Below are 26,006 nucleotides of genomic sequence, written 5' to 3' on the forward strand. Positions count from 1 at the left end.
TCCTGTGAGGTTGATCTTTCTCCACACACAGCCTCACTTCACACGAGACGGTCATCATGAGCTGCCGTCTGTCTGCTGTGGGGAGGAACAGGGGGGAGACTTGAAATAAGTTTTCAGATAAGTCAGGTGGAACGAGATCAAGGGGAAGGCTCTGGCCCTGCACACCTACTGTAGCCACCGCCCAGCACCACTGAAGTGAGGCTCCTTTCGGGCTCAGCCTCCAGGTTATAAGACGATGCTTTCCTAGTTCCATTGCACAAACACCAAAACTGAGGCCCGAGGACTTTTCAGTAAACTATAGCATGTGCCCTCTGACTGGTCCCCAGAGCCATCCAGGGGAGAGGGACGTGAAGGAAGTGGAGGCCACAGAGCCTTCTCAGAATGACCCTCTGGCCTCATGACCAGCCAGCCTCCCAGACACAGACCCAGGCAGCAGACGTCTGCTGGAGGCTAAAGAGACAAAGCCCCCATTCAGCACCCGATGGTCTGTGCACCCGGCTGCTCAGCTCCTTGCAAAGCAGTTTCCCTTAATAGCCTCCCATTCAGCAGGCGGCTGCAGCCCACATCTGTGGAAACCAGGCCACGCAACTCCTCCTACCAGGCCAGTGAGGCTGCCACAGCCACCATGGTCACCTTGTCCCAAGTTGCTCCTTCTCCCTGTGTGTCACCCTCTATCACCTTGCTTGCTCTTTCTCTACCTAGAGTGGAAGTACAGACCTGAGGATGCTCCCTTTGGGCCGTCTTTGTCTGCAAACCGAGTCTGAAGAATGGAGAGGAGGAGGAGTTCTAGTCCTCCTGCTTCCGCCCATTTGCTGTGTGATTTGGAGACAGTCGCTGCAGCTCTCTGGGTTCCCTGTTTCCTGAACTGTATGACCAGAAAGAGGAAGTCACGTTAGCTACAGATTCAGATGACCAAGGTTTGAATCACGTGGACGAGCTCTGTGACCTTTGACATGCCCTCTGAACCTACACTTTCTCATCGATATAAATGGGTTGACCTACCCAATGGTCAAAGAGATGATTCATGAGATGCCCTGGTTCACAGTCTCCTCTTCTTCCTCATCCTCATCATCCTTGTCATAGATATTTTTCAAATGCTTTTTCCTGGCTGATCCATTAGGTGGGTTATCAGTACTAACAGTGGCTTCAGATGTTTTTGTTGTGAATCTCTTCCAGCTACAAGTTTTCAGGCAGAACCTGGGGCACTATCTGCCAAAGTCAGGCACGGGGAGGATTTGTCTGTCTCTACTCCGAGCTCTGATCTGCAGGGGCCTCTCAGTTCTGAGTAGTAAGTTGCAGGCATTGCTGAGTCTCAGAGACTCCAGGGAGTGTTGAAAACAGTTACAAGGCCACACCCCTTGATTTTTATTCAGGAGGTCTGTGGTGAGCATAGAGTAGAATCAGTCCAGGTATTGTGTGTGTGTGTGTGTGTGTGTGTGTGTGTGTGTGTGCATGCACATGTGTGTGTGTGTGTGTGTGTGTGCTCATACACATGTGGAGACCAGAGGTCAATGTGGAGTGTTTTCCTTAATTGTTGCTCTCCACTCCCTATTTTGAAACAAGGTCTCATTGAGTCTGGAACTCATCAATCTACCTAGACTGGCTGGCATGCAAGCCCAGGGCCTCCTTCCTATGGCCTTCTCGTAGGCTGAGAAACACCCGTGTAGGTCACACAAATGTCGGTGGTCCCATTCCCTCTCACTCCCGGCATCCTCCACCTGTTTCCATCAAGGCTCCCTTCTGAGTTTTTTCTTTCTGAGTCGGTCAAAAAGGGGCACAAAGAAATGTTCCTCTGCTCCTCCAAGCCCAGTCCTCAATCCCCACATGCTTGGGCTTTCTTCCCAAGCCTGCCTCTTCAGGTAATGATACTCTAAACAGTTACTGAGGGCATACCACGTGCAGGATGTCTTCTGGACATTTTCTTGGGGAGCCTCATAGGACACACAACACAGGAATTGCCACAATCCCCACCTGACAGGTGATGACACAAAATCAGAGAGGTTATGTGATGTGGTCAAAGTCACACAGCTATAAATAGTTAGGATGACTACACAAACTCTGCCCTACCGTCTTTGCTAATGTCCTCCTATCGGTACCCTCAGCTCCCAGCACAGCCGCCAGCATGCACAGTGCCCCAGGGACTACCCAAAGCTTTAAGGAGCATGGCTTTGAGGAACCACCCAATGACACAGGCCAGCATCACCACAGCAGGAGCTGACCTAACTGGCGCTCAAGAACCAATGACTTAAGAGAGATGGCTCAGTGGTTAAGAGCACTGGCTGCTCGAGTTCAATTCCCAGCAACCACGTGGTGGCTCACAACCATCTGTAATGAGATATGGTGCCTTCTTCTGGTGTGTGGGCATACATGGAGGCAGAATGTTGCGTACATAATAATAAATAAATAATAAATAAATCTTTTTTGTTTAAAAAAAAAGAGCCAATGACTTTGGAGAGCATGAGTGAACTGGTAAATGCAGTCACCCAGCCTGTCCATCCTAAGCGGACCCCCATTGGCCAGCCCATCTGCCAGTCCATCCTAAGCGGACCCCCATTGGCCAGCCCATCTGCCAGTCCATCCTAAGCGGACCCCTATTGGATTACCCATCTGCCATGCAGTGGCCATCATCGCACCCGATGATAGGTTAGCCTGCACTTACCATTCCCAGTCATCTTTTCATCTTCCTTCCCATACCAGATGGTCCTTTCTTGCCTCTTCGTTCATCAGTTGACCAGTTCCTATCTACGGCGCAGGGACCTTTGTTTGTGACTCTGTAGGGTGAAGCTCTCTGACATAGGGTCAGTGAAAACAGACCTGGCCACTGTCCCACATACCTTATAATGGGATCAGCATTTGCCCAGCAGTCTCCCAGGTCATGAGACTGAGATCACCCTTCCTGCCCCCTACCTCATCTACCCTGAGCCCTGCTGCCCCACCACTGGGGGGCCCTCTCCCGTTGTGACCTGTCTTGGTAATTTGGGAGGTGATTAACAGCAATCACGCTTGAGTTTGACATCCAGGCACGGCCGCTAAATTGAGGCTCACAAAGCCTCCTTGACATCCAATATGTTATATGCTTTTCCCCTTAATTAGGAGCTAAAGTGGATAAATATGAAGTTGCCATGGCAACAGCCTCCCGGGTTGGTGGAGGGATGCAGCTCAGTTTCTGTCGGCTGGCTGGCTGACATGTTGGCTGATGGACCATACTAGCTCCTGGGAAGGAGTAGGCAGGGACCCTCCCCCGATGTCTTCAAGCCTGCCCCCAGTCCAACTCCACACATTCTTTATCATTGCTCACTAGACTTCACAGGAAGAAGGGCATGGTGGCACATGTCTATCAATCCCTGTGCCTGGGAGGCTGAGACAAGAGGATCCTGAGTTAGACATCAGCCTGGTTACACAGAGACCCTACTTCAAAATAAACAAATAAGAAAGCTATACTTCATAGCCTTAGGGTGGATGTCCCAGCTGGACCACAAAGCTGAGTGTAACCACTCAAGAAGGAAACGGGGAAGCTGAGAAGCAAGCTTCCTAGGAAGTGAGAAGCCACCAGGCTCATTTTTCTTTTTTGTTTGTGTCTTTCAAGACAGGATTTCTCTGTGAAGCAGGCCTGACTATCCTGGAATTCATTCTGTAGACCAGGTGGCTTCAAACTCAGAGATCCACCTGCCTCTGCCTCCCAAGTGCTGGGATTAAAGGCGTGCGCCACCACTCAGCCAGCCACCAAGATCTTTGGGGTCAAGGTCTTTAGCGGTCCTTAAACGTTCTGTGTGTGAGGAATCCTATGTCACTTGGGGATCTGCCCAGTGCTATGGATCTGCAATGTGGGCCTGAGATTAGCTACGCTATGGGTTCAGACCCAGGATTGTCCTGGATCTTCCTTTTAAAGGTTTAAAGATTTGTGTATTAGTTATTTAAGGTGTCTGGGTGTTTTGTCTACTTGTGTCTCTATGCACCGTGTACCTGCCCCTGGGACTGGAGCTAAAATAGTTGTTAGTGGCCACATGGGTGCTGGGAATTGAACCCACATCCTCTGGAAAAGCAGCTGGAGGTTTTAACTGTTGAGCCAACTCTCCAGCCTCTGGATCTGCTTTTTAAATTGCATTAGTCAACAGTTAAGTTTTATCACATTTTCCCACTTTATCTCCCTACAAGAAAGGTGTGGCTTGTCTACAAATAGGGAAAGAGAACTTCAGAGAGGTTTGTTTACCTCCTCAGGGTCATACAGCTAGTCGGTGGAGTCAGGTTTGGACCCTTATCTGTCTGCAGAGTGGAGGCCAGGCTCTAACCACTGTACTCTACTGCCTCCTGGACTGTCATTTTCTGAACTCAGAAGTCATGGCTGTGACAGCTGTGGGCTTCTGCCAGGTTGACCTTCTGCCTAGTGGAGACACTGAAACACTCCTCCCTCTGCCCCTAACTGTTGCTGGCGATTGGAGGGGGATTATTGATTCAATTCTCCCGTTGAGGAAGAGCCAGCCCCAACTCCTTCTAAGCTGTTTATGCCTGTAGAAGGCAGCAGGGGCTCCATCCAAAGAGCTCGCAAATAGAGCTACGAAATTTCTGTTTTCAGGACAGCAAGCTGGGTCCAGATCCTCCCCTACCATTCTCTCTGGCAGGACATCTTCAGCGGGGCCTAGGGGTCAGGCAGGAAGGAGGTGCTGCCTCCCCATTTGGTGACCCAGAGCTTGTCCCCCGACTCCAGGCTCCATCGGGCTCCTGAATCTGGGTTGACAGGTGGGAGGGAGCAATGTGCCGCCTCCCTAAGGCTCTGGTACTTGGGGCTCCTCCTGTGCCCCCGCACCACGTGGAGTGGGTGCTGGCAGCGGCAGCCGGGGCTGGTGGCTTGGCCCCCGAATTTCCTTTCCTTCCAGTTCCAACTAAAAATAGAGACGGCAAGGACGCATCTCGTTTTGTCAGACAGTGTTGGGGGGCGCCTGTGCAGACACAGGCCCCCCATTTCTGGGCACGTGATACCCAACCCCCAGTTTCCCCCACACATGCCCCTGCTGCTCACAGCCTCCCTCTGCTGGGCCAGCTGTTGCTTAGACTCCACTTCCTCAGAGAACATTTTGGGGAGAGGCAGAAGCAGGGCCACCGAATGCAGACAAAGACCTAACCTCCCGGGGTTGTTTCTGCCTCTTCTGCAAGTCAAATGGGGCCTGTGGGACAAGGCTGCTGGGTCAGGCACCTTCAGGGTTGGAAAAGGGCCCAGAAGCCCAGACAGGGAATGAAACCCCAGGGACCGGGGCTGGTAGTGAGGTCATGCACTCTGAGGTGCCTTGTTGCCTTTGCTCCCTCTTGCTTCCTGGTCTTCCCACAGGTTCTCCCTCGGGGACTCAGAAACCACTGTCAGCCTACTTTGGGTCTTGGCAGAAAGACCTAAGGGTGGAGTCTGGAATCACCTGCTCTCCGCTCCAGCTGTCCAGCTGGGCTACTGCTCAGAGAGAAAGCACCTCTGGACAGTCCCTGCTTGAGGTACACACACTCACACACACTCATACACACTCACACACACACAAACATAGAGGAACACTCATACATAGGAACACTTGCACACATATACATACACTCACAGACACACACACTCAGGAATACTCACACACAGACACATACACATAGGCACACTCACAGGTACACACATTCACAGGAACACACACACATACACACACAGGAACACTCACACACTCACACTCATAGGAACACACACACAGGAAGGCTCACACACACACACAGCAGCACACACACAGCAACACTCACACACTCACAGAAACACTCATACACATATACACATACTCACTGGCACACTCTTACACAGGAAGGTTCACACACACACACAGAGGAACGCTCACATATAGTAACACACACAGGAACATTTACTCACTCATACACACACAAATACATATATTCATATGAACATACACTTGCATGAATACGCACATGAACACTCATATAGATTCACATGAAGACACATACAACAAGGACCAGCGTGAATTTACTGGATCTCATGAAGTCCTGGGTGTGTGGAAAGCTGAGAATATAAAACTAGAAAAACTAGGGAAGCTGGACTGGGCAGCAGACAGGCCCCAAATGATGTCTCAATAACCAAGATTCCTTGTTATTCCAACAGGAGTTTCTTGTTATTCCAGCAGAGGCCAGGCGGTGGACTGCTCTGACCCACCCCTCCCTAACCTAGGCTTGGCATACAAAGCTCTCTAAACACCTACAGGTTCAGTGGCTGATAGGAATAAAATAAACAGGAAGGAAATAATGTCTCAGGAGTTCTAAGACAGGGCCAAGTCAAGGCAGGTGCTTAGAGATGCCTGTTGAAAGAAGGAAGAGGAGAATGAACGAATCGGATTGAGTGAACAATCATGACCCAAGACGGGAAGGGGTCATGAAAACCATTACTATGGTGTTTTTACGATGGGCAGAACTGAGGCTTAGGGCCCAGGACAAAGGAGCAATTTGGTACCTCTTCTAACCAACTAACATTCATGTAGTCCTTGTCCTGTGTTTATCGGAGGAGACGCTGGGCAAGGACTGGGCAAAGAAGGCTGTCTGCAGCCCTCCCCTTCAGCTAGGCAGTCCCTGTCTGGCCCTAACCTGGCTTATCCCACTGAGTTTCAAGGAATTGTTTGGTTCCCCAGGACGCCCACCGGAGAAAAGAAGTAATGAACCATCCTGTGGCTGCTGGACCCTGCGAGGGTCTCACCTGATAACCACATCTTCTAAAACTCTCCCAGCAGCTCTCCTCCTTGTCCATTATTATCATACTCTTTTCTCAACTAGTGACGCCCCTAGGGGCTTCTCCAGGTAGTCAGGGAGGGGAGAGGTGTGGGGATTCACCCAGTGACCAGCTCAACGCCTTGCAGCCTCCGACTTCCATAATAGGACAGACCTGGACAGGGAGGCAGACTGTGTTTTCCAGCTCTGAGCAGAGCATGACCAATCCAGAAAGGACTGCCACTCCCAGCAAGCTCCAGGGCCAGACCTAGAGCTTCGCCTCAGTTTGTAGTGAAATGGCCTGATTCCTCAAGCTGTCAAGCCAGTTCAAGCAGACCTGAGGTGAACGGCATCAGAGCCGCTGAAGTAATGCTGTCTGACTTCCACTCCCTGGGGATGCCCAGGAGAACCAGATGTCTGGCCAGTGAGATCACAGGAGTGATCTTTAAGTAAATACACAGCCATTCACTTCCGTTTCCTCCGCTCTGCTTGCCTCACCAGCTCACCCTTTCCTCGCCCAGGCCCCTGCACCTGTAAGTCTTCCTACAGTTGTGTTTCTTACTCCACCCTCAAGAAGTTTCTCTATCCTTTCCCAAGCCCCCTGCTATCTGCCCAGCCATAAACCAAAAACCCGGAGCACCCGTGCCAATGAATAAGTAATGACAACATTAGTTCCCGAGCACTTGCTGTGTGCCAGGCAGTAGCTAAAGACTTCTTTATGTGCATTATCTCATTTACCCCTCACGGCGACTCGGAGACAAAGATACCAGACACTGTGAAGGCCAGGGCTCTGGGGCTGGGGTCCCCACCTTCCCATTTGCCAGGTGACCACATGTAGTGGCATTTTAATAAAGCCTGCCTGAAGGTCTGCGAGTAAAACAGTCCCACTGGTCAGCCTGACAGATCAGGTTATGGTAACACGCACCTTTAATCCCAGTAACCACAGTGACATACATCTTAATCCCAGTAGCCACACTAGTTGCCATAGAAATCGGGCGGTGCATGCCTTTAATCCCAGCCCTAGAGAATATTATAAAACAAGAGGAAACAGCTCTCAACACAGTTTCATTCTGAGATTCCTGGAGGCAGGATCGCCATTTCAGACTGAGGTTGAAATGAGAGTCAGTGGTGGGCTGTTTTACTTTTCCGATCTTCAGGTTGAACCCCAATTTCTGACCCTGAGTTTTTATTAATCGTGCTTGAACCACAGGAAAAAGAAATCACTTAACCTTTCAGACTTCCCGTTTTCTCACCCGCTAAACCTCCGGGTTATAAAGTTCTGTGAGGACAGTAACAAAGGGTTGAGGGCTGAATTTAGTTTCATACATCTGTAATCTCAGCACTCAGAAGGCTGAGGCGGGAGGATCTCATGTTCCAGGTAACCTGGGCTACATAGTAAGACCTCTTCTCAAAAAACAAATAAAACAAAAAGCCAAAGGTAGGGGTGTAGCTAATGAGAGTGCTTGCCTGCCTAGTGAGAATAAACAAGGTTTGGTCCTCAGCATCTCGAAAGGGTAGAGTGCTGAGCACCGTGCCTCACAAACGTAGCTGTTATCGCTATTATTATCCTTCTTTTAAAATGAGGGTACTAGAGCTCTTAACCCTGTGCCAAAGCCACATAGACTAGAGTGTGGTAGCGTCAGGATTCTGGCTTGGACCTGCTTAGTCTGGATGAAGGGGCTGCAGGCTTGGCCTGGTCAAAGCCCACTCTCCCTCCCCCCCCCCCATTTCCAAGGATGCAGCTCCTCTTTTCTCTTCCTATGGAAAGGCAAATGGAGCTGGAGGAACTGAGACAAGCCTCCCAGGCTCTAGTGATAACCAGTATACCACAATGCTCTGCAAAGTGTCTGTGTAAGTCCACCTGCCAAGCCTGGAGAAGTCTAGGCCTTAGACTTGAAGGTAATTCTATCTTCTGGTACTTCCTTCTCTTCCTCTCCCCTGCCCTCCCCTCCCCCACAGCTCTGAGTGTTCAGAGGCATAAACTCAGTTTCTGATGAACAAGACCCACAAGTCCCGAGAATGCTCAGTCTCACTCACAGACAATAACTGGAGACACAGTCCACCTTGGTCCACTCACCCACCAAATCCCCCCAGACTTCTTCAGCCTGGCTAGTGTCCCAATTTTCTCCAGGTTTCTGTTCCTGGGCCATTTTGAGGATGTATTCTTTCCCTTTTTCCCATCTCCCTACTTGTCCTTTCTCCCAGGCCCCAGACCCCAAGGCTACTTCTCCAAGTGACTATTCGCTTGTCTTTATGTTATCATCTTTCACCCATGGCCCTATCTTTCCCCTGTAACAACCTGGTTTTCCACCCATTGGCCCAGCTCAGGCCAGGCTCTGAGATTGGTACCAACACCTGAGGCAAGAATTAGAAAAAGTCAGAGAGATGCTAACTCCCCTGCTAAGTCTCAGTGAAGCTGAAGAAGAAGGTGGACTCCATACTACACCCCTATGGCCTACCACGTACTCCTCAATGCCCCTCCCTACTCCCATGGCCTACCAGGCGTCCCTCAATGCCACACCTGTTCCCATGGCCTACCAGGTGCCCCTCAATGCCACACCTGTTCCCATGGCCTACCAGGTGCCCCTCAATGCCATACCTGTTCCCATGGCCTACCAGGTGCCCCTCAATGCCACACCTGTTCCCATGGCCTACCAGGTGCCCCTCAATGCCACACCTGTTCCCATGGCCTACCAGGTGCCCCTCAATGCCACACCTGCTCCCATGGCCTACCAGGTGCCTCTCAATGCCCCACCTGCTCCCATAGCCTACCAGGTGCCTCTCAATGCCCACTTGCTCCCATGGCCTACCAGGTGCCCTTCAATACCCTACTTGCTCCCATGGCCTACCAGGTGCCCCTCAGTGCCCCACCTGTTCCCATGGCCTACCAGGTGCCCCTCAATGCCACACCTGCTCCCATGGCCTACCAGGTGCCCCTCAATGCCACACCTGTTCCCATGGCCTACCAGGTGCCCCTCAATGCCACACCTGTTCCCATGGCCTACCAGGTGCCCCTCAATGCCACACCTGCTCCCATGGCCTACCAGGTGCCTCTCAATGCCACACCTGCTCCCATGGCCTACCAGGTGCCTCTCAATGCCCACTTGCTCCCATGGCCTACCAGGTGCCCTTCAATACCCTACTTGCTCCCATGGCCTACCAGGTGCCCCTCAGTGCCCCACCTGTTCCCATGGCCTACCAGGTGCCCCTCAATGCCACACCTGCTCCCATGGCCTACCAGGTGCCTCTCAATACCCTACTTGCTCCCATGGCCTACCAGGTGTCCCTCAATACTCCACCTGCTCCCATGGCCTACCAGGTGCCCTTCAATACCCTACTTGCTCCCATGGCCTACCAGGTGCCCTTCAATACCCTACTTGCTCCCATGGCCTACCAGGTGCCTCTCAATACCCTACTTGCTCCCATGGCCTACCAGGTGCCCCTCAATGCCCCACCTGCTCCCATGGCCTACCAGGTGCCCTTCAATACCCTACTTGCTCCCATGGCCTACCAGGTGCCCCTCAATGCCCCACCTGCTCCCATGGCCTACCAGGTGCCCCTCAATGCCCCACCTGCTCCCATGGCATACCAGGTGCCCCTCAATGCCCCACCTGCTCCCATGACATACCAGGTGCCCCTCAATGCCCTACCTGCTCAGGTTAAATGCAGTGTTTTGATCTGCTCTGACTGCCATTCCATTTGTGCAGTCCCCAGGCTCAGTCCTGCCCAGTCTCCATACTCTGCCCTCCCCCTACCTAGGAGTAGAAGCCTGTTCCCTGGAGCCCTGAAGTTCTAACGTGTCTCCTGATAGAAGACCCCATATAAGGGGCTGGCTAGTCCCCTATCTTTACTTAGACCTTAAACTGTATGCTTGGAGCAAAAAAAATCCCCAAGGAAACCTGTGGCAACCCACTCCTCACCTCTCCTGCCTGCTCTCTTGGTTCCTATATTGTTTTAGTCCAGCAACACTCACCAAGGAGCCTGGAATGTCCCAGGCTCCATCCCCAGTTCCAGTTCCTCCTAGGTTAGCTTTTGGGAGGCAGTGTTGAGCAGTGGCCTGGGAAGGAAAGGGTTCTTCATTCTCTGGAATGCCCCAGGGCTAGTGTCTGGTTTTGTCTCTTTAAGGTCTGGGCTATCTGTATTTCCCAGGAGCCAGTTCACTGTTTTCCTTCACTCTGGCCCTCTGGGCTTGCACAATCAGCTCCATCCTTCCCCTCCCCCTAAGGATCAATTAATTACAAAACAGCAAGTGGACCTGATTAAGGCTCCTGCATGCTAGGCAAGTGTTGCACCAGGAAGTCTGCGCAGTAGCCCCACCTCAGGGGCGGTAAGTTGTCAACTCCACTACATACAGGTAAGGGAATGAACTCAGAGGCATCAGACAATTTCCTGGTTCACCCAACAGTCAGGGGTGTGTGAGGAATGCAATACTAGAACCCTTCCCTTTCCAGGAGCTACTTAGCTCTAAAGACTTGACAGTGGGAGCCAGGAGTACAGGTGTGGGAGCACACCCCTGTAACACTCCCCTACCCCCACCGCGCACTCAGTAGTCTGAGGTAGCAAGATTCCAAATTCAAGGCCAGCCTGGGCTTCAGGGCCAAGACCTAGTCTCCAAAAAGCAACCCCTTAGAACTATTAATAGGTTATAAGTAAGCGTGTAGGAGACAGGGTTCAAGATGGGAAGGCAGCATCATATGGAGTGGCAGGAGGAGGGAGACGAGGGTGAGAGTGTTGGGAGCAGCAGAGGATTCCAGAAAGCGGGGTGAGGAGGGTGCAGTGTGAATGGGGTTGGGGTGAGCTGAGGGGAGAGTGTGAGAGGGTATGTGAGGGGGAGGGTGAGCAGAGGTGGGTAAAAGGCTGAAAAGGTAGAAGTGGGAAGTTGCTCGGGTCAGTCTTGGGGGACAGGGGTGGGGGTGGGAGGGAGGAGGAGGTGTGAGGGCTGTTTGGGGTAGAGGCAGCCTGAAGATGAGGAGGAGGATGTGTGAGGCACACAGAGGTCAGGGGAACAGTGTGAAGGCTTCTAAAAGGTGTGAGGATTCTTCGGGGGCCCTGAGGAGAGGAAGAAGGAGGGTGCTGGGGGAGAGATGGATTGGCTTGAGGTTTCTGTCCCAGCCTGTGTCCCCAGTTGCTGCAGCCCTCACCAGATCTGGCCATACTGCTAGGCTCCATTTCAGGGATGGGTGGAAATTTCCATTTTAGCAAAATCCATTTGTAAAGCCCCAGAGCTTTGAGCCTCGTTCTGTTCTCCTCGCCTGGCTCTGCTCTCCTGGCTCTGCTCTCCTGGCTCTGCCTGTCTGGCGCTGGCCTGCCCAGTTAACTTTGTTCTCTACCCCAGGCCATCTTGATAACCTATAGATCCCCCACCCCTGCCAGATGTCTCCATCTCCTAGGAGGCCTAGAAAGTGAGGGAGATTGATGCCTGCCTTGCCCTCAGCTGGGGTACCATCAACACAGCCAACCCTCGCCACTCCATTCCCAGAGCTAGGTGGAACAAAGAGGCCTTGGAGATCAACCTGTTCAGACCTTCTCATTCAATGGGTGGGGAGAGTCATGCCCAGGGTTCTACGTCCTTCTGATGGCCAATTGCCCCAAAGCCTTGTAGACAGCTTTCAATCCTACCTCGGGACAGAACTACGTCTTCCATGCAAAATTTTGCTCCAATGCCCCTGAGTTTACTCATCACCCAGGTGGACTCATGGCCCCTCTCTCACACCTGTATGAGCACAAAGAGCTAAAATAAGCTGGGTGAAGCAAAGTGGGGGTGGGGAGGAAAAAACCCTCTGGACCTCAAGTCCATGCTCGAGGCAGGATGATAAGAGTTCTAGGATCTCGCTGTAGGTGTCCACATCCTTGCTCCACAGCCTCCTGAGAACCACAGGACAGGGAGGGCATGGACATGGATCAAGGCCCTGCATGGGAAAATGAGTTGTCTCCTGGGGTAGAAAGGAAGGAGAAAACGTGGGCCTTCTTTGGGCAAAACATTTTACCCCAAGCATAGAAGGAGTGGCCACCCTGGGTACTGAGTGGCAGATGTATTCCCAGGGTCCAAATCAAAGGCCTAATGATTGGCAGACAGACTAAGATCCCTGTGCAGATGCAGGGGCCAGGTCTGTCATGTTCACTTGTATTCTGTCACACTTCTGACACAGGGTACACTCTTTGGGCCCTGGCACTACTAGAGGCAGCTCAGACCTTAGTGGCTGGTCCAGGGAAGGTTCCCGGGGCCACCTGATTCTACCTGATCTTTAACCAAGTTCAGCATCCTGGGCTCACACTGTAGGACATGCCCTGGCACTCTGTGCCAACCTTGTCTCTAACACATGCCCCAGCACAGCCTCCAGCTGCCTCCCTCCTCCCCTGCCCCTGCTGGAATCCCAGGCCCCATCTGCTCCACTTCCCTGTATTTCCCCCGAACATCTGGAGTGCTCCTGAAATCTGGCTCCTGGTTTTGTCCAGAGGGACCTGCTGGGGGAAGAGGAAGCTCCTGGGCCCCATTAGTTCTGAGCTAGGGCCAGGGAAGGCCCTGGCTGACCCCCCACTTCTAGCCTGCAGCTGCCAGAATGAACAGACCTAAGAGACCATGGTCCCTATTGCCTGCTCTTCCTACTCTTGAGCACACCCTCAGATTTAGGGTTGTGTGCACAACATTGCCTCCACAGCCTCCCCAACACCTACCCACGGGTCATGGGTGTTCTCTGTGCCAAGATTTGCTTGGTTATGTTTAGCATCCTAAAACGGGCTGCACTCCTGAACTACATATCCCAGGATGGGCAGATTTTTGCTTCCCACTCCTCCAAAAGTTAGTGATTCACACACACACACACACACACACACACACACACACACACACACACGCTTGCGCCTGGTAGGTAGCGGGTAACCAAAGCCCTTTGGCCAAGACCAGCAACATTTCTGAATTCCAGTTAAGGAAACACATCCCAGTAGGACCAGCTGGAATGACCTTCATCCACACTCTTCTCTATGACCACCACCACCTCTACCCTTCTTCCACCCAGCCTTGCTTTCTAAGGCAGTCCTGCATTTGATCTGCGGTTCCTTTGGGAGAGGGCACCTGCCTCGTAGGACGCTCTCCATGGTCCTGAACCGTGAGCAGACCCGGAAAGATTTCTGCTAACTTGGAGGGGGCAGATACTAGGAAAGAGATGATCTCCCTGAAAGGAAGACTCACACAACAGAGACGGAAAGAGCGTGAGAGGCAGAAGGACTGAGAGAAAGAGTACACTGTGAGACAATGTGAAAAGTAAGATTTTGGACGTTCTGTCCAAAAAAAGGTAATCTTCCCGCCCAGTTCCTCCCTCTCCCTCTGTGTTGTCTCGGCTTTCCAGTTCCTCTCACACAGCTTCCAGTCTATGCCTGTCCCTGCGTGTTCGAATCTTTTCCCCTGAAGACTTGAGTGTGCCAAAAAAGCAAAAACAAACAAACAAAAATCCCCAAACCAGAAAAGCCCCTCTTCTGGCTTAACCTGGCGCACGAGCAGCCAGCCAGTTCAGTGGTCCCAGCCGCAGTCCCCAGGAATGCCTGCCACTCTGCTGGGAGTGAAGGATTTACAATCGACTCTACCGAGAGACCCCGGGCCGCGGTTGGAAGGAAGGACAGGAGGAAACAGAACAGAAAGAAGAGTGGAAAGTGGTTTCCCGCTCGGTTATGGCTGTTATTATTTATTTATTCATGTATTTTTTATTAAAGAGGGATGTCGGCCTAATGAGCAAAGAACCCGGCGGGCTCCTGGTGGGTGGAGCTGGGGTAATGGGGCACAAACCACACACTCTGGGCCCGGAGGCCGCTCTCTAGAGCGGGGGATCCCTGGGAGGCAAGTGCTCCTCGGCTGCCGGCAAAGCCCTTCCTCGCCCCCGCGGGTGCCCGAGCGCTGAGTCGGCGCGGGAAGGCGCTGCTCGCCTCACTATAAGGGGGTTCAGTCCGCAGTGCGGGGCAGCCTGGAGACTCCGGAGGCGTCTCTGCATCTACGGCGCAGCATGGCCGCCCGAGCTCCGCCCCGCCGTCCACTCGCCCACGGCCTCCTCCTTGGCTTCTCTGCGAAGCAATAGCTCGACTCCTATCCTCTGGCAGGTGCAACCTTGGCCTCAAGCAGGATTACACTCAGACTCAGCTTCAACGTTCAGGACAGAGCAAGCTTGGGACCCGAGCACCTGTCTAAAGTTTGATTTACAATTCAGGGCAGTCCTCAGCCATAACATAATCCTGCTGCAGCCTGATCTTAATTTTGAAGCTTTATCTGGGAAGCTGGCTCCAACCAGACCAAGAACCAGCTCCTGGGGTAGGGCTAGCCGTAATCCCAGTATATATTTGAAGTCCCAACCTCTGCTCCAGAGTTTTAAGGTGAAGAAGGAAGCTAACGTCAAAAGATGTTGGGAATGAGAGAACTGGAAGTTGTTTTATAATCCCAGCACAGGGGAGACTAAAACAGGAAAATGGTGAGTTCCAGGCTAGCCTGAGCTACAGTCAGATTCTCTTTCAGAAATGAAAAAGAAAGCAAATGGGGAGCATAGCCTGGGGGAGTGGGGACATGGATCTTTCCTCTGACCCAGATCACCCAGGCTCCTGGGTCACTAGCAGAAGGTTGTCGCCTGCTTACTATAAGGGACCTGACTGAGGGTCTCATCCTGGGGGCGCAGAGAGAGGAAGGTGTCTCTGAGGTCCTTCAACCGTAGAAGCACAGGCCACATGCTTCCTTCCACCAAAAGCCGTACCAAAGGATGTGATTTGTTCATCAAATGTCAGCAGAGGCCTGCTATGTGCCAGGACTTGGGGACAGCATCCCCAATAAGCCAGCTCAAGGCAATGGTGATTGAGGGTAGTACAAGGCAGAGAGCTTAGTGGCACCTAACTGCCCAGCATGCACTTATGCCAAAGCCTGCGTTCCTCATCATTACCTCATTGCCCCACCACAGCACCAGCAGGGACATGCTGTTACTGTTTCCATTTTGTTTATTAAATAGCGTTTTATTATAGAAGCAATGCATGCACATTCTGGAAGTGTGATGAGTACAGAAAGCAAAAAATACAAAAATTAAAAACTGGTCATAGTCCTACCACCATCAACATCACACCCACACTGCCCCCTCTCTTTTGCTTTTGAAATAAGGTCTTGTCATGTAGCGTTGACTAGTCTGGTAGCCACTCTGTAGACCAGGCTGGCCTCAAACTTATGGCAATCCTCCTGCTTCTGTCTTCTAAAAGCTCTGGGATTGCAGGTGTGTATTGCCATGTCCAACTATTCTTGATTTTTTTTTTAAACTTAGAAATCATTTCCCGGGCTGGCGAGATAGCTCAGTGGTTAAGAGCATTGCTTGCTCTTCCAAAGGTCCTGAGTTCAATTCCCAGCAACCACATGGTGGCTCACAACCATCTGTAATGAGGTCTGGTGCCCTCTTCTGACCTGCAGACATACACACTGACAGAGTATTGTATATATAATAAATAAATTAAATAAAAGAAATCATTCCCCCCCCCCAAAATGTGATCAAGGGCCTGGAGAGATGGAGAGATGGACAGCTCTCCCAGAGGACCCCGGTTCAATAATCAACACCCACAGGGAGGCTCACAATGGACCCTAACTTAAGTTCCAGGGGATTTCACGCCCCCTTCTGGTTTCCACTGGCACTGCATATATGCAGTGCACAGATATGCGCGCAGGCAAAACACCCATACCTATAAAATGAGGGGGAAAAAGTGACCAAGAGGTATGTGTGTGTGTGTCCCTGTCCAGCAATTTCCACTTTTTCATTTCAGCAAATATCTTCTCTTTTAGTACATAGTAGTACATAGCCCATATACAGATTTCTCCAACTGACTGCCCTCCCAATCCTTTTTAGTTGGTTTGCTAGAGCCCAGTGTGGGGACAGTACCTGATCATCCTGTGCAGAACATAGCTTAGCATGATGCAGTCCATTTTCCTGGGCTATTTATCCATTAGAACATCCAGATTGGCCTTCCTCTGCACATCCTTCTCCCAGCTATCCGGTTATTTCCTTGTGCTGTTATTCGGCTTATGACACTCTCCTAGCATTTTCCATAAACTAGAAAATTGATCTAAAGGCTGAAGCAATTCTAAGGGAACCTTTGGAACACATGTGGGGCATGCTGATACTCCATGTTGCCACGCTGCGTGAGGCAGGTACCTTATTCTCTCGCCACTAGAAGAGCTAGGCAGACGGCGTGGTGGCTATAACGCTCTCCTCACCTCCTATGAAATAATGTTTGTGGGTTACTTTGGCACCAAACACACTTGTTTGCTTGACCAGAAATTCACTTAATAGCTATTAACACCAATCCATAATCCTTAACTGGTTACTCTCATATTTATTTAAGACCCATTGTTTTATTTTTATATAAATGTCTGCCTGTGTGTGTGTGTGTGTGTGAACGCGCACGCGCGCGCGCACTCGAGCACACACAGGTGACTGCAGAGACCAAAAGAGGGCATCAAATCCCCTGAAGCTGGAGCTATAGGCAGTTGTGAGTCACCTGACATGGGTGCTGGGAACCAAACTTGGGTCCTCTGAAAGAACAACAAACAATCTTAACCTCCAAGTCCTAACCCCAGTCCTTGGTCTACGTATTTACAGAGGCAAAAACTGAGACTCAGGTGGGAAACCTATCTCACATAACCAGCACACTTGGAATCTGAGGGGAAATCTGGTACCTGGCACCCATTCAAATGCACAAACACCTGCTGGGGGCTGGTCTTCTCTTTATGGATGAAGCCCATCTGAGGTGAGAAAGATTCTTGGTGAGGTCCAACCTGCTTCCTGGGTGGGAGCAGATGCCACAAATGGCAGAGGCTGGCAAAGCAGCTCGGCATGTGTTAAAAGGCAGTCCATGCTAAGAAATTTAAAACATTATCCTGTCTAATTCTCCCCACAAGCCTGTCAGATAGGCAGCATCGCTACCCTTCTTCAGAACTGAGAAAGACAGTGTTCTGAAAGGTGAAGTCCTTGCCTAAAGCCACACAGCTAGCGAGCAGTAGAGCCAGGATTAGTTCTGCTGACTCCAAAATCTAGACATTTTGCCATCATCCCGACCCGACTTTTCAAGTCGGCTTCTTAGCTAGCCTGAGATGAAAGAGCAAAACTAGGGAGTGAACTTGGCTCTCCCTCCTGATATGGGCTGGTTTCCCCCGCCGTGTGTTAGCTAGATCTAACCCTGCTTAGTTCCTGAGATAGGGCATGCTCAGGGTGGTCTGGCCTGAGACTGGGCAGGTTCTGATGTGGTCCACAGCTCTGTTGCCCTCTGTTAGCATCAACAAGAGCATCAGAGAACCCCGTAGTTCCCTCTGCCTGACCTCTGCCTGTCAGGAGCCGGTTCCCCCCCCCTCCCAAATTATTACAGGAACCATCGCCCTGGGGAGTCTGCAGAGAACCCCACACCCCCAATTGTATTGAGAACTGTTTTATTGACAGAGCCTACTCCACACCCAATTGTCTGCTAATAGAGAGCTATCTGTTAGCAGAACCCGCCCCACACTCCAATTATCTAGAGAACTAGGTGTGTCCTGGCTGAGGAATCAACTCGTGACCTGACCTTTCGTAACCTCCTGGCCTGTGACCAACATGAACCACGCGGCAAGAGCCCAGGCCCCTGTGCCCCCCCCCAATTCCTTATCCTATATAAGCTGTAACCCTGACTCTAATAAACGGAGGCTTTGACAAGAACCCCGCTTGGCCTCCTTCCTCTTTTCCCGCCCATATCTTCCAGATAGTGCCTCTCCGGGACCCTGGAATTACTGACCCTGCCAGGCGGGTTACACCCCTAGACTGAGTAACCCGCCAAGGCGGTCTACATCTGCCCACCAAGTGACTCTCTACAATGTATGAAATTCCCAGAATCTGGCTCGGTTCCTCCAGCCTGTGCACCTGCTGATCCTGTACCCCTACTCCAGCCCTAATGCCTCCATCTGAACTTCACACTCAGACCACAGCACATAGTTGATGGAGCACTTTCCTTTTCTCACCACTATGGGTTTACAACCCTGTTCTGAAGACAGCAAGGATGGTGGGTTCCATCTCACAGAGGCAGATGTGGAAGCTTGGTAAGGAAAGGGCTGAGCCTATACCTGCTTCAGTCTTAATCCGCTCAGCATTTCCAAGATGGCAGCAGAGCCCTCTGGGTATCTCCACACTGGTTGGAGGTGCTGGAGGAAAGGCTAGGTTTGTTCCAGTGGGTCTGGGTCTGGAGCAAAGGCTTCAGGGTCAGGTTTTCATCCTCCAGCCCTGTCAGAGAGCAGGTCTCTGAAATGTCACCAGCACTAAGAGTGTCTTGAGAAATGTCAACAAATGCTGATTTGAGTCCCTTGGCAGAGGGTGGAGGCAGCATTTCTCTGTAGCCTCTCGGTACGTCACCCGTTCCAACTGCAGAAGAAAGAGAAACCAAAGAACCCTGGGGATTTTCGCAGAAATGGCCAACATTTAGCAGATTTTATAACTAGGGGAACTGAGATCCAAAACTTACAGAGCAAGGTTGCCATCGTCTCCAGAGGCATCAAGGATCTCTATACAGCAGTATCATTCTCTGCTCCCTAGCATCTCGGATGTCCCCCAAACCCTAGTCCCTATGCTAAACTTATCTTCCCTCAAGCCCCGGGTTTCTGGAGTCATGGGAACAACAGGATTTGAGGATATCATTCAGGCCCAGCTTGCAGAAGGGGCAGGAAGAGAATAACCTGAGGCAGCTATCCACCAGTGCCTGCTCGCTCCTCAACCCCTTACAGGACTCACACCTGAGCTGCAGAGGTAACACCACAGCCTCCAAGAGCTCTGGGAACCATGGCTTCCTCCTGGCTGTGAAGCTGAAGCCCTCCCCTCTCCCAGTAGGAACACGTAATTCACTATCCCTCTCCATAACCAGGGAAGGCTATTCCTGGTCTCAGCCAAGTCAGTCTTGCCAAAGCCCGCCCGTTTGCATTTTCTCCTACAGGGTGGAAAGGACCAGTTTTCCCATTTTAGAGAACCTTCCCGAAGGTCCCAAAGAGCCTGGCCTCCTGCTTCAGCTCTTCACAACTCCTCTCTCCCGGCCCTATCAGCACTGTAGAATCTAGTGCCTGGGGGCCTCTCTCCACTTCTACTGTGGCTGGGAGGGAAACATCGGGCCCATCCCTATCTTCATCTCCCCCCTCCCCACACACACCTGCCACACCACAGGGCCACAGCCAATAGCCAATGAGCAAAAAACCACTGACATCTCAAATCAGGCCAGTCACTGCACTTAACAGTCATACTTCCTCTTCAAAGCACTTGAGGGTAATCCTCAGACCAAAGCTTCCTGAGAGTAGAGACCATGTTTCTGAATCACTTTGTCATTACTACAGCTCCACCCAAGAAGGCACCTAATAGATCTTTAAAGAGAGAGAGACAGAGAGAGAGAGAGAGAGAGAGAGAGAGAGAGAGAGAGAGAGAGACTATCAACCAACAAGTGAATTCATATGTAAATGAATGGATGCTGCAGAGAAGCAGGGGCTTTAAAACAAACAAATAAACAAAGCCCTCTTATTATAATGAGGATGTGAGGTTTAGGAAGGATGGCAACCTAGAAAGGGCCTCCTGGATGTAATACGGTAGAATTAAACCCTTCCTCCCTGCCCAGGAGCAGGTCATAGATGCAGCAGGGAAGCCTGGATCGGTGAGGACCAGGCTGAGGCCCAGGCAGACCGAGCCTCTGCCCAGAAGGAAGGACTTTCCTGGAATTATTCTGCCTCCAGGTGGAGAAATGCAAAAGCCTAATTGGTTTTCTCGGATCCTGGAGCTGGGCTCATAAGTCATGGCTCAGGAGGCGATACAGGCACCTTGTCTCTGGAGACCTGGGCGTGACTTGGTGCAAACTTACGGTGACGCCAAGAGTCTTACAGTCTCCACAGGCAGGTGCCTGGGTCACCCCTGCCCAGTACAGAACAGACCATCTCTTCACAAGGTCCACTAGTCAGTCAACTGCAGTGCGCTGCTCCTCAGGATGCTGCTCCTTCTCGGGGCGCTGCTCCTGGGGGGGGGCTGCTCCGCTGCTCCTGCTCCTCGGTACACCGTGCTCAAGTACTCAGGGCCCCCCAGGGAGAAACTGGGAGAGGAGAGGGCCAGGAACGCAGAGTGGGAGTGTGGCGAAGGCCCAAAAAGCCTTCCTTTACTGAATTCAATCCCGCTCACAATTTATTGAGGGCCTGCCTTGTGCCAGATACTGTGCTGGGCTCCGGGGACCCTGGGATGGCTCGGATGCAGAGGAGAGGGAAGGGAAGAGGCAGCCACCGAGACAATCCTCACAACACGGGTGATAAGTGCTTTAGAGGGAAGTACAAAGTGCTCTGGGAGCTCAGAGCAGCGGGCCATTCATTCTTCCCTGCTGGAAGAGTTTGGGAAACTGCATGGGGAGGGGCTGTTTTGGCTCAGTTTGGTGGGCTTTGAGGTGGGGGCGTGGAGGAAAGGACACATCATGCAGAGAGGAGCATGTGTGCCGAGACAGGGGTGAAGGAGAAAACCTTGATAGGGCGTAGCAGATGGGGAGGCAGGAGGATGGTTGAACAGCAAGCCGCAGGCCAGAATCAGAAAGGCCATGAATGATCGTACTAGAGGGCCTGGACCTAGTCCAGCCGTGGGCAAAGGGGAGCCATTGAAGAATTTTAAGCAGGGGTGTGTGTTTGGGAGGGGGCGGTGGCAGGGCTAGATTTGTGCTTTAGAAAGCCTTCTCCGGGGAGAGAGAACGGAGTAGAACTGCGGCCAACGGGCAGAGAGAAGGGGATGCGTCCTAGGGACGCTTTGGAGAAAAAATGGGCAGGGCTTTTCCTTCCTAAGTAATGCTTTCGCACTCTCTTGCCTTTCCACTCAGGCTGAGCTTCCCAGGGGAGGATGGCTGCTTCCTCCTTTCTCTGGTGGGCTAAGGGCTTCTGCATTCACAAAGCTGAACCTACAGGGTCTGACTGGCTCGAACAGCCCCAACCGTTCTGACTCCTGCTGTGAGCCTGCGCCAGCGACTTCTCTCTACTCAATCCTCAAGCCCTATGGAGTGGTAAGCTTAGCCTAGGCCTCTGGGGAAGGCCTGAAAGATCCTCTCTCCCTCTTCTTCCTTCCCTCTCCCTTCTTCTTCCCTCCCTCCTCCCTGGAGCCCAAGCTTTCTTGCTGGGAGCTCTCAGAGCCAGTAGAACTGTGGATGAAATGGTTCGGTGGCTCTAGCCCAGCTGCTGCCATGGCAACCAGGCTGCCTGCCAGACTCACAGCCAGGAGAGGGCCCAGTTTCCTGCTCCAGAACTACATTTCCCAGCATGCAAAGCTCCTGCAGGGATGAAAGAAACTCACCCCCTGCCTGGGTCCAGCCTAGAAGGTGCTGGAAGAACACAGAGTAGGACACCGCCAACCCCCACCCCAGCGAAAGCAGGGCATGTTTCTGGGTGCATCTGGGTCTGGAGGAGGACTGGAAACCATTTCTCCTTGATGACCTACCTGACTGACAAGGAAGTCAAAGGCTACAAGAAAGGGCAAAGGTTAAGGATAGATACTTGTCCCGGTTTTGTTACAGACTCATCCGTGGTGTTAATTGAAAGCATTCTCTCACGCAGTGTCCACTACTCTCCATCTCTGCCATTACCTTGAGGGACCAAGTCTGAACGGCTAAAACCCAGCCGACTGGCCTGTGGGTCTCTCAAGTGCCTTCCTCCTTCTTCCACAGAAGCCCTAGTGACCTTTTCAAAATGCAATCCTTCCTTCTCACTGCTGATGGTGCCCACGCCCTCTGCTGTTTAAACTCCTCAGCTTTTAAATCTGTGGCTTGCTGATGAGGAAACAAATTGCTTCAGTTCATTTGACAAGGTCCTGCATGGCAGTCTGGCTTAGGCCTGCTTCCAGTCCCCCTCAGAGACCCCACACATTTCATATTGGACTTTTGTTTCATTATAGAGGTTATATCCTGTCCTGATATATCACATTACCTCTTTCCAGAACACTTTTTTGTTCTGTCTTGGCTCCATCTAGACTCTCCTGCTTCAGAGTAATGTCATCTTCTAAGGACATACCTTCTAGCTTGCTTGACCATTCTTGGCCCAGTCAGCCCCTTTCTTACAAATTTGCGTGTTTGCATTATTATACAATCATTTGACACCTTTGCATATCACGCTAAGTTTAAAGCCTCTGTGAGTGAGAGAGAGTACCTTTTAGCCTGCCAATGCATCCTCAGGGCCTTGGGAATGGATGTTCAGGAGTTATTCCTCAAAACAAATGGATTTGTCTAAGTCTTCGTCTTCCTATCTCAAAGTCTGCAACATGCCTTGCCCTGTGGGTAGTAGGACCAGAGACCCCTCAGTGGGCAAGACTCAGATGTAGTCTGTCCTATTATGAGGCTCTCAGTCCAAAGAAGAAGACAGATACCAGGTGCGTGTTTGGTGGAAGAGTGCTCAGTTTGCTAACAGCAAAAGATACAGAGCCAGAGATCTAGAAAGGTCCATGAAGACTAAAGTGATTTAAGGTGGTGCAACGAAATACATATTGCATGCAGAGCAATGGATGCTTCTAAGGTACCCAGACATACATTATTTGAGGTGTTATGTAAGGCCAGGGCTGCTGGAGTGTAGGTTGGGTGGAAGGTGATGGTAGCTCTGTTATGCTTTGGTTTTCTCTGGCTGGGTGAGCTATTTTTTTTTCCAACCAGCTAGACCTTGCCTTCCATATCACCTCCACAAATCCCAACACTTCTCAGCCTAGGCTGAAACACAGAATGGATCTATTCAGGCTGCAACATGACTCAGGCAAACTGCCCTTCATTCTCAAGCACCTACTTCTATGTGCTGAATGTCTAGTGAGGACCCTGACTGTGTCTGGTATGATGGGGCTGTAGTGTGTGTATGAGTGTGTGAGTGTATGAGTGTGAGTGTGTATGTGTATGTGTGTGTGTGTGTGTGAGAAGGGGGGGGAGAAGCTGATGTACTGGTACAGTATCCAATCAGTAATAGAACACAGATTACTGACAATGGAGTGGGGGGGTCCCTGACAAAGCAGAGAACCTAGCCTGGGGTACGGGGTGGGTGCACAGCTTGTCTGGCAAATGAGGCATGGCTGACCAGCTGCAGAGCTTCAGTTGGCCTGGAGCAGGAAGGGATCCTCTTATTCCCGCATCTGTTGCTGTCCTCCTCTTCCTCAGAAGTCTTGAGGAGGGTAGAAGAACTGCCCCCATATGCTAGCTTTATCTCTGAATGCTTACCTGTAAGTTGATTCATGTTTGTAAAATGAACTGGACTAGACGTAACAGGCATTAGCTTCCCCATTCTATTGCAAGCATTCTAGGCACACAACACACACACACACACGCACACACACACACACTTACTCCACTCCAGCAGAAGCCAGGAGCCTCCAGCTGACCTGCTTCCCATGACACCACTTTAGAATTGTGTAGAGAAAAGCAGACTTCCAGGGAACTCAGGGACAAGTGTTGCACAGGTCACATCTTGAGAAGTTTTGTTTTAGAGGATGCCTAATTTTATCTAAAGAGTTCCTGAAGCATTCGCTCACCGGAAATGTCTCTAAAATTCTAGCCAGTCGTGGTGACCTTAAGGACCCAGCTCCACACCAGGCAGCCTTCCATTTGCCTTCAAGTCTGTGCCAGGATGCCAAGCCAGTCCTACCCCTTTGCCACCCCTTCCCAAACCCCTGCCTCACCACGCAGTCCATAACCACTTACCAAGAGCCTACTGTGTGCGGGAGCTCTAGGAAGAACATGGCAACCGTGACCTCTGCTCTCATGGGGGTCTTACATATCGTAAACATAAAGAACTAAGCAGGATATCAGTAGCATGTGTTGTGAAGACAGAAAGCTGTCATCTGGTAAGAAATGCCTGGGGACCTGTCTAATTCCAGCTTCAGGAAATGGAAGCTGGAACCTAAGGAAGGTTCTAGAAATAAAACAGAAAGCCATTACTCTCCCTTTGCTACTGTTTTTGTCTACTCTTGTTTCTGGCTCAGCTTGTTTTTCTGTTTCAACTCTCTCTTTGTCTCCTTTCTCCTCTCCTTTGCTGGTTCCTCCCCTCCCTCCCACTCCCATGCTTGCCTCTTCTCTACTCCCTCCAGAGGAGCTAAAGAAACCAGATCTCTCTTGCTCTCGGGCCAGCCAGCAGTAACTGAGCTGTGGGCTTATTTAGCAAATGGGTCTGTGAGTAGAGCTAGCAGAGGAGAGTAGGGAGGTCAGGGGGAAGCATGAGGCTCTGGAGAGCTGGTGGGATGAGGTGGGGGAGGGCCCTGGTGAGCTCCAGGGCACTCCGAGGGGTTGGAGGTGGCCGCTGAACCAGGTAATCTAATCAGGGGGTAAGTCATAAAGATCACTCACTCTGTGCCCAGGACCAGCCTAGGAAATCACATTAATTTGAAGAGGGTGTAAAATCCACGGAGAATTCCCCTCTCTCCACCACACACATGAAGATAAACTGTCTTCGGCTTCCAATATGATCTTACAACAGCTTGTCAGTGACAAAACAGCCTCAAATCCTCCCATTTATCAAACGGCCAATCCTGTTAGCAGCTTAAAAGAGACATAATTACCTGCGGCCCTTTGTGTGATGCTTTAAACTAACGCCGCTTCCTTCTTCCTGGCAGCGGTCCAGAACGTGAGCTCAGAATTCATCCCTGAGATGAGGAGGTCTTTAGAGATGTTGAAGTTGGCGGTCAGGAGTGCAGGGCTGAGGAAAGGCAGGGGATGAGGGTTAGCACCATGGACAGAGTCTCGGGTCCAGCCAGTGAGGAGGCACCAAACCCAAGGTCCAGGAGTCCAGCTGGGGACCCTGGGGGTATTTGGAGGGCTGTGTTCCAGTCACTTCTACTACAGAGAAGCTAATAGAGCCCTAGGCCCATGATGCACCAGCACTCGCTGTGGGGCAGAGAACAGACGTAAATGGCCGGCCTATAGATGGAAAATCTGATAGCGTTCTCCACCCTCTGGCAGAGCTAGGAGTCCCCACAGTGGCCGACATGCTTTGTGCAGCTGTGACTTCAGAATCTGCCTTACTGTTACACCAGGAAGAATAGCGGGGTTTCCTAGCTAATGTTCACCAACCGGTGCTTGCTCTAGGCCAGGCCCAGGTTTATGCTAATTAGGATAATGAGTCATACTGGATTGTTGTTCTATTTTTCCATTTTATAGATAGGGAAGTTGAGAGAGTAAAATGTCCAAGTCAGGGAGAGCAGATTCAAGTCTGTAATCTATGATCTGAGTCATCTCCAAGGCAGGCCACACACATGGCCTTTCCCTTTAGGAAAACCTGGTTGTTCCTGGTCAGAGCT

The 26,006-nt window shown here is 51.4% G+C and overlaps 1 long non-coding RNA gene across 3 annotated transcripts in view; it reads right to left on the reverse strand.

Annotated features, from left to right (window-relative positions):
• Positions 1-723: 723 nt before the first annotated feature.
• Positions 724-26,006, reverse strand: part of LOC142847775 (uncharacterized) — a 62,834-nt gene continuing 37,551 nt past the window's right edge. For 2 of the 3 annotated variants that reach the window (XR_012910302.1, XR_012910303.1), the window contains 2 exons: positions 25,269-25,405; positions 16,191-19,115 (listed from right to left, as the gene is read on the reverse strand). This is a non-coding gene — a long non-coding RNA (uncharacterized LOC142847775). Of the gene's footprint in view, positions 866-16,190; positions 19,116-25,268; positions 25,406-26,006 lie in introns of those variants that run through there. The other variant, XR_012910304.1, reaches the window with a different exon arrangement.

The sequence above is a fragment of the Microtus pennsylvanicus genome, chromosome 4 (genome assembly GCF_037038515.1).
Source record: "Microtus pennsylvanicus isolate mMicPen1 chromosome 4, mMicPen1.hap1, whole genome shotgun sequence".
Classification (NCBI taxonomy): Eukaryota; Metazoa; Chordata; class Mammalia; order Rodentia; family Cricetidae; genus Microtus; species Microtus pennsylvanicus.